The sequence below is a fragment of the Chaetura pelagica genome, unplaced genomic scaffold (genome assembly GCF_000747805.2).
Source record: "Chaetura pelagica isolate M959 unplaced genomic scaffold, ChaPel_1.0 scaffold323, whole genome shotgun sequence".
Taxonomy (NCBI): Eukaryota; Metazoa; Chordata; class Aves; order Apodiformes; family Apodidae; genus Chaetura; species Chaetura pelagica.
In genome coordinates, this window is record NW_009952640.1 from 1,838 (window position 1) to 10,291 (window position 8,454).

The window sequence follows — 8,454 nt, forward strand, 5'->3', positions numbered from 1 at the left end:
GGGATTTTGAGCCTCACTGAAAGTGATGTCAGTTCTTTAGATCAGATTTTGGGGGTCATCGGAATCATCAGATTGAAGTCATCAGAATGGTGGAAGACTTGGCTGCTGTGCTTGCAAAGATGAGGCTAAGCTGCAGTTTCTGTAACGGACTCTTTTCCTCATACTGTTCTCATTACACCACTACCTGAACACCTTTTAGTAGTGCCTGTCCTCTGTTGCATAGTCTTCTCAAGAGTGTCATTATATTGTCAGAGAACCTTCTAACTCTATAATAAGTGACATGGCCAGCATTTGTCATGTTATCTGCTCTCTTGTTGCCAGGGGAATGAGCATGTGCAGTTGAATGTTTTCAGTTTGTTGTATCTGTCTTTCCTTTCATATACATGTTATGTATTTTTGTTAGTGTGGCAAGGTCAAAGTAATGTGTTTTGTTCTTCAAGCAAAGTGCAGTTAGGTTTCTGATGGCCCTTTGCTTGTAGGCACATGCATCCCATAGACTTGTACTAGCCCCAGGAAAGTTCTGTCTCTAGAAATTAGAGCTTTTCCCCCTTGTTGTGCAGGTTCCCTTATGTCAGAAGAGGGCCTGACAACTGGATCTGGTCTAGTGACCTAGTGGGCATTTCTTTAGGAATCCTGCAGGTAGGCCCTAGAGGATCTTGGGACTCTGAATTTGTAATTTAAAATTCTAGAGAAATTGGCATAGGGTGGAAGAGAGTGACTTATAATAACCCACATTCTGAGAAGACATCTGCTCAGCTTCCTGAACTTTTGGAGTTTCTATATGCAGCGGACTTTGCGCTTGGATATACTGAATTGCCTGGGTCCAGTTGAGAGGTGGCAAAACTAAAGCAAGGTACTTATCTGCCAGAATGGCACAGAAGCTCATCAGGGATGATAAGAAAGCTTGAGGCTGTCTTCTGACTCAGGCACATATTACTTTACAAATTACCTTGCTATGTGTTTCTAAGATTTATTTTACAACTATGAGGATTAGAGGAATTTGTTTTAATGAAAACCTGGCATCGTGTCATTACCATGTAACTTCTTAGTTAGATTCTTTGGCTTGCCCAGGTACTTGCATGCTGTTCCATTATGTTCATCTGGTCCACTTCCTAGGTGAGTTAGACCAGTTAGAGGGCACCAAGATGTACTACCCACATGTGGTAATTATAGTAATATTTTCAATAATTGCACATCTACATATTATTTTGGTATTCTGTGTTTGCACGACATATGGACATACAGCCAGTGGGAATTAAATTTTTTTTTCTATTTATTTTTTAATGTGAGCCCCACCTCTGATGCTTCTCCAGCCTGCTAGATCCCTGTTATTCATATAAGCCTCCCTTCAGGCCTCCTATGTAAATTTGAGAACAGTTGAAGTTTAAAGTTTCCATTTAATCTTTCATGTGTGAGTTTTCTACTTCCTTCCGTAGCCATTCACTCTCTGATTTACCCTGACACATTTGGGATTTGGAATTCATTACTTTTGCAATTTCATTCTGCGAGCAGTGATAGGATTGTTTCTAGAAAGGACTGAAATGGACAGCATTTACTATTGTACACTGAAATCAGAGCTCTGAATTTGCCAGCATAGACCTGATCTAGGGATGCTTTTGTAGTCAGTAAGGACTGCAAGAAGTGTATGCTGGCTTAGGACTTCAATCTACTTTATTAGATTTCCTATCAACTTCCAGATGAAAAAAAAACAACAAAAAAAGCAAACCCAAACCCTAGTGGATTTTTTTTTACTGTGGACTACCTCCTGCTTTTTCAGTAGCCAACTTTCAATATTTATTTTTGAACCTCTAAGATGCTCAGCTTAGCATTAAGACTAATGGTGTAGCTGAAAGGCTGGATTTACTGTATTTTATTCAGATCTTAGAATATTGACACTAATATAGCTAGAGGCCTGATTTGTAATAATGAACATATCCCTGAAGATTTTAAAAAGATTTGTTATTAAACTTAGGTTTTATGGTAAAGTTTTGCTAAAACGGCCTAACTGTAACTTCTAAATGTTTTAATACATTTGTGGATTTAATGACTTTGAAGAATGTTGGCTTGGTATCTGTGAAAAATGAAGCCTATTCTTTATTCATGTATTAATTACAGCAGAGCAGTTACCAAGTGATCTTCTCCACAGCACCTGTGAACTTCAGCCATGAACTGAAGAGGACTCATCAAATGGTGAGAAAATAGTCTGGTTGTTGTGAATATTAAGTTATTCAGGGAATGCTCTATTATTATTTTTTTCTTCCTAGCATTGATTTGATTATTCAATAGGTACTGAAGTTGGATTTTTGTAGGGTAATTGCTGGGACCATTACCTAATTTCTCCCTTCCTCCTGGTAATTCAACTGTTAATTTCTAAAGATTTGCTATCTTCTTAGCTGTCCTTGACTTTTCAAACATAATTGTTAGTGATACACTGAATTCTGTAGCTAATTTCTTTCTTACTTTCTTTAGCCTTGGTTCTGTGCATGTGCCTAACTCTGTTCACATGAGTAGTTTTGTAGTTTTATCAATAGCACTGTTTAGAGGAGCGAAGTTCAGATATCTGGAACTGTTTGAAAGACTGAAGCTTGAACTGCAGATATTTATGCCTGCATTTAAATGACATGCTACTGAAATGAATGCAGGAGTGAAGAATCTGGAAATGCTTTAGGTAGTGCTAATTTGGTTTTATGCTGTTCAATTTATTTCTTTTAAGACAGCTTGATGTAAGTTGTTCATTTCCTTCTCTAGTTTCCCCATTTCTGGGAAATTTTGAAATCTGAGCTTCAAAACATGTATGAAATTTTATTAATGCTCATAATTCTCCTGAGAAGAACACAACATTATTCTATTTAACCATTTTATTAAAAAGTGACTGAATCTATAGAGGAACTAATTCTCTGTCTCTAACTCACTGCCTTAATCAGGTCTTTAATCTTTCTCTAGTGCTCTTCCTTCATTAAGTAATGATTCTTATCTGTATGGATTTATTAAGAATACATCTTAAAAACAGGGAGTTTCCTGGTTTACAGCTATAAATAAAGGATGGAATATTGGTAGCAGAGGGTTGTGTGTCTAAGAATTTAGTTGTTGAGCATTGATATTGCCTTCAGGGTCATATAGATAGGTGACAGCTTAAAATAGTGGTGCACAGAATGATACATAGTTCCATGAGACAGATCACAATGATCAGAAATTCATAGGATCCTAAGATGTCCCAGGCATGTTTTGGTATCTCAAGAAATGGCTCACTTTCCTTTAGTAACTGCATTGTAGAGTAAGAAGTAAAAGGGACAGAACCCTACTAGCAGCTTATGATTTTCACATTTCCTCCTATCTCTGCAGTAGTTACCATAGAGGTTGGAATATGGGATATTAACCCTCTCCCAGCTATTTACTAAATTGGTTTTGGAAGTGCAAATGTGTTTAAATAGGCAAAAGAGATGTTGAGCCCATCATACTGATAGCTGAACTATACCCTGTGTTAGGAATTACTTTATGACTGTTACCAACCACTGAACTAATTTAATCTTTGCCAGGGTTATTTGCCATTTTGTGTATTCAAAATAAGATTTAATACTTAAGCCAGAAAGAAGTAGTTTACAGGCAGAGTGCATTGAGGTGTAATCCAGAGGTCATTTCTTTTTAATACAGATTCAACAATCTGTTTTTTTAAATTTCTCAGCCACTTTTTCTTTAGTTTTCTTTTAGACCTGAGTCTTGAATTAGCTTTAAGCACTTAATTATTTACCTTGTGCTTCATCAAGCAATCTTGTACTTAAGTCACAATACTTGCAATGAGCATGGCTTTTGAGAGAAGAGTTTGAATCCGCATTGGTCCCTTGCATCTTGTACTTTGCATGTCTGATAAACCAACAGGCTGGATCCAGACCAGCACCAAAGTGGGAGTTTGCATGTTAGCAGGGTAAGGAGTTGGGGCTCAGATTTGAATGTGTGCTCAATACTGCAGACAATACTGAATGATTACAAGATTTAAATTTATTTTCAAGTTTAAGCACCTTTTTAGTTGTTTAGCTGAGCAGAGCTTAGATAACTCCTTATGCTTAAATGGTTCAAGTTAAGTGTTTTAGAGGGTTTCCTGAAGCTTTTTTGGAATTCTTGTGATTCTTTTACTTCAACTGAAGAAGAGATAGGCCAATGTCAAACATTTTTGAAAAACTCATTCTCACTGTTCTGCTAAGAAGATAATTTTGTTTCTTTTATTCCATCCCCTTTTTGGTTAAATAACTTTCACTTCCCTGACTCTTATACCCATTGTTTCTTGCTAACCTATTCTCTAATGTCCACTTTTCTGTTAACTTTTCCATGCTGACTATTCTTTGTCTCTTTTTTTTTTTTTTTTTTTTTTACTGAAAATTTGGAGAGGTGTCTTCTGTGCTTTCTCAGTTTCTTTCCCTTCATCAGCTTCTGAAATCCAGCTACAAATATAACCCTCGAATTTCAACTATGCCTTTTTTGGGGGAAACACACAAGTAAAAATTTAGTGCTAAATCAATAGAAAGGATAAGCAGAGCACTGTGGCTGTCATTTGTAAAAAAAGGAGCTGGGACTTGAATATTATTAAAAAATATTCCCTAGATTTGGATATCATCATCTTGATCCAGGGAGTAGGATTAGTATTTTAAGGTGATTCTTTAAAAATCACTATGCTTATTTAAGCAAACAAACAAACCCTCAACCAAAAGTCCCACAAAAGAAAGCTCCATGTATACTGAATAGATTCATTAGACTTGATGTCAGTGTTCTTTTATTGAGCTATGTATCCCTGAACTTCTCTTAAGCTTTAGGAGAGACATCATGGAATTGGAAGAGAAGCAGGAATCTCCATGAAGGGCAGTCTACTACAGTCTTGGTAAGTTCAAAAAATATATATAAAATTTTATTTCTGTTAATTTTTTTTCACCGTCATTAAGTGACATATATTTAGGGCCCTGTTCACAGTGGCAAAACAAAGCCAGTTTTATTGAAATATTCTCTACATTCTCTGGATACATTTATGCTATCACCACGTAAAAATCTGTGTTTTGTTATAGCTGAGTTTGTGGTGTAACTCCTGAATGGAAACACTAAGTGACATAAAATTCATTAGTTATTTTCACAGTGATTATGCTACACTGTTTTCATGCCCAGTTTCTGAACAGAACAAGATATATAGGATTGTGTTGTCTCTTAATAACTTTTAAATCCAGTGCTTAATTTAAGCTGCATTTGTTATAGAGATACAAGTCACAAAGCCAAGGTTATACAATTTGAGTGAAACTCAGCAGCTGGGAGTAGAGAAAGTAGCTCTGGGGTAGAAGAATCTGCATAATGGACTCAGAAAATTTTCTGTTTTATTTAACCTGTTGACTTGCCTAGTCACTATGCTTGGCTGGTCTGTCAGTCAAGGCATATGTAGCTCAGACCTAGACACAATATGAGCTGTCTCATGTTCTAGAATTCAGAAGCTGGTGCTTTCTGTAAAAATTTAGGGAAATCTGTTTAGAAGAGAATGGGAAGCCAGCCAGGGTAGTGTCAGCCTGGGATTACTGCACAAGTGTGTTAGTCGTACGTACAAGCATGCTGATAGGTAACTTGACTAGTCATGAAAAACCTTGGTTTTGCCAGAGCCTCTACCAAACCACTTGTGAATCATTAAATTTTATGGTAGTTTCTATACATGGATTAGATGCATGTTTTTCCTGTCCATATCCGAGAAGGGAACTGTTGAGACAGCTTCAGTATTTAATTTCTTTGACTTTCTGGATGTCAGCTCAGAGCTTTTCCTTAAACTGTCAAAACTGTACAACTGTGTTTTCAGTTCTCCCCAGAAACTGACTGTAAATTGAGTGCAGCTATGTGTCCCTGACCCATCCTACAACCTACACTTTTGGAGCAGTACAGGAAACATGCACTGTATTCCAATTAACTTCCTTTGTGAATAAAGATATGTAGCTAGGCCCAGGGACAGAAAACAATATTAGGATCTGGCTGCATCAAGTTACACCATTGCATTGCAACTTGAGAAATGCTAAATCTCTAGCTGCATGATTGTGGGCACCATGATTGTCCTGAAAGGTATGGTCTGTCCATACTTAGTCAATGAGAAATGGGCAGATGATACTTGACAGAGGTACTGGCTCACTAACTTCCCAGCCTCAGGTAGGCAGCACTAATGTGGCAGATGTCTGATATTTTTGAACTTTATGCATAATGTTAGAGAGGGGTCAAGATATAGCATTTTTTTAAACAATCTTAGTACTGTAGCACTGTTCTTTAGAAACATTTTAATTTCTCAGAATAATAGAAGTCTAAGAATAATGCATATGAAACATAAAATTTAAGAGCAGTTATTTGAGAAGAAACACTCCCAATTCATTATTGTAAGGCAACTGCCTTGAAATTTGTCATAACGTCTGATATGTGTATTTTAATTTTTTTTGTTTGTCCTCCTGCCCAATTGAAAACCATCACCCTGGCAGCAAGGAACAAAAAACTGAAACTGTGATACTCTTCTCCATCTCCTGCCTATTTTCCTGTCTGTTGTTTCTTGAAATCAAAGCTATTAAGAGCACAACTGGTCATTCAAAACAAACAAACAAAACAAAACAAAAAGCAAGACTGCACTCCATTTATATGGAACTTTTGGTTCTTCTGTTAGATTATCAAATCCTTTCACTTGGTCCCAGTTTTTTATTAGAAAAACATCATTGTTTCCCTAATGCTGTCTGTATTACAGGAATGAAGAAATGTCTTCTGCATGTTTCTAGGATTTGGTGGTTGTTATAGAACCTTTATCACCAGTACACTTGCATAGTGTCACCTGTTAAATTTTATTTCATAGAACCAATAGCTAACCTGTTTTTAAATGGTTTATGATATATAAAAACATTGTAACTTATATTTTCCTTTTAAAGATCAAAATAGCTGTGTTTTTAGTAAGAACATTAAGGTCAAATAATGAACTGAAAAATTTTTTGTGAGCAGCAAAGGGGTGCTATATTCTTGTTTAACATTATGTTGTGTGCTTCCTGTATTTTAAATGGTGTTCACTAAGAGCTTAAGCTTAGCAAATAGTTAATTATAATTTATTTTCACAAGAATTTGTTGTTTAAAGCAAATGACCCTTTTTAGTCTAAAAATGGCTAGTACTAAACTACTCTTTATCATGTATTTTCAAAGACCTTGGTCCTGGATGCTGTTATATGTGGTCAGGCACTTCTATCATCATGAAGACCTCAGTAAATGCACCGGCTTATGTTGTGTACCCAAAATGGGTGCTGTGGGACAGATTTTAAAAAGACTTAAGCACTAAAAAATAACTTGTATCATAGACTGAAGAAACTAGGATAATTAATCTTTAGAAAATAATAATTAAAAAAAAAATATTTCAAATACATTTCAGTAAAAGCTCCCATGATGTGCTGTCACTACGTGTAAAATCCAGAAGCAATTTTAAGCCAACATTCTTTAAAGAAGGAGCTAAAAATTCCTATAAATAATATGCAACTTAAAGATGTCTGGAACTCCTTTATTATGTGCTAAATGCTGTAATAAAATGGGCTAGCAGTAGGTTTTGCTGCACGTTACTAATTTATTTTTTTTTATCCTGATATTTTTGCAGGTGTGTGGAGGAACAGGTCCTGTTCTCGCTGTTGTTACTCCCACATAGGCGGACTCTGTAATTGATTATGTGTGGGTAGGGTCCTATTGAAATTCAGGAGATTCTGCAATAGTGCAGGGTTCTTTTTGTGAAAGTTGAGTTGCAAGATCAGGACCCTACTGTGACTCCTTACTGTGAATTCTGTCAGTGTATCATTGATTGTGCTGGAACCTGCCTTTTGGGATAATGTAAGTCTTGCTTTTCCCCCCAATGTACTTTAGACATGAAATAATCATAAAACATTTCTAATCAGAAAATTAATATAATTTACATGCATTCTTTTAATTATGTTTTTTTGGCAGTACCATATAATATATTCCTCAAAACTTCTTAATGGCACTGAGGCTTTGTGGATAGTTGGTCACATGATGAGAAAATTCAGCTGTAAGTACACTGAAATGATTGAATTTTTCAATAGTTAGTCTTGATGTTGACAAACTAATAATGTTAAAAAGGTGAATCAAAAGGTTTAATTCAATTAAATTGACTTCAGTTCTTTTTAGAAAATACATACAATATATCCATTAAGGATTTAATGATTCATGAGTAATTCACCATGTGAACCTGGAGTCCTGTACTGCTATTAGGTAGGGAATTTTAATTTGTTTTACTTATTTTCAGAATAGTGTGCCTCTGACTTGCTCTTTATTTTCACCCAGAAACTTTTTGAAATTTATAGATCTATAAAAAAAATTTTATACCACAAATATTTGTGTAGATACTGCAAACAGATTTACTAACATAATTGTCTTGCTGAGTTGAACATCGAAATGTTAATAAATATAAACTTGTAT

At 35.6% G+C, this 8,454-nt stretch overlaps 1 long non-coding RNA gene across 1 annotated transcript; it reads left to right on the plus strand.

Annotated features, from left to right (window-relative positions):
- The first annotated feature begins 2,113 nt into the window (after positions 1 to 2,113).
- On the plus strand, positions 2,114 to 8,177 carry LOC104385308. The gene is made up of 4 exons (XR_719856.1): positions 2,114 to 2,190; positions 4,800 to 4,870; positions 7,622 to 8,044; positions 8,164 to 8,177. It is a non-coding gene; the product is annotated as an uncharacterized LOC104385308 (long non-coding RNA).
- Positions 8,178 to 8,454: the final 277 nt, after the last annotated feature.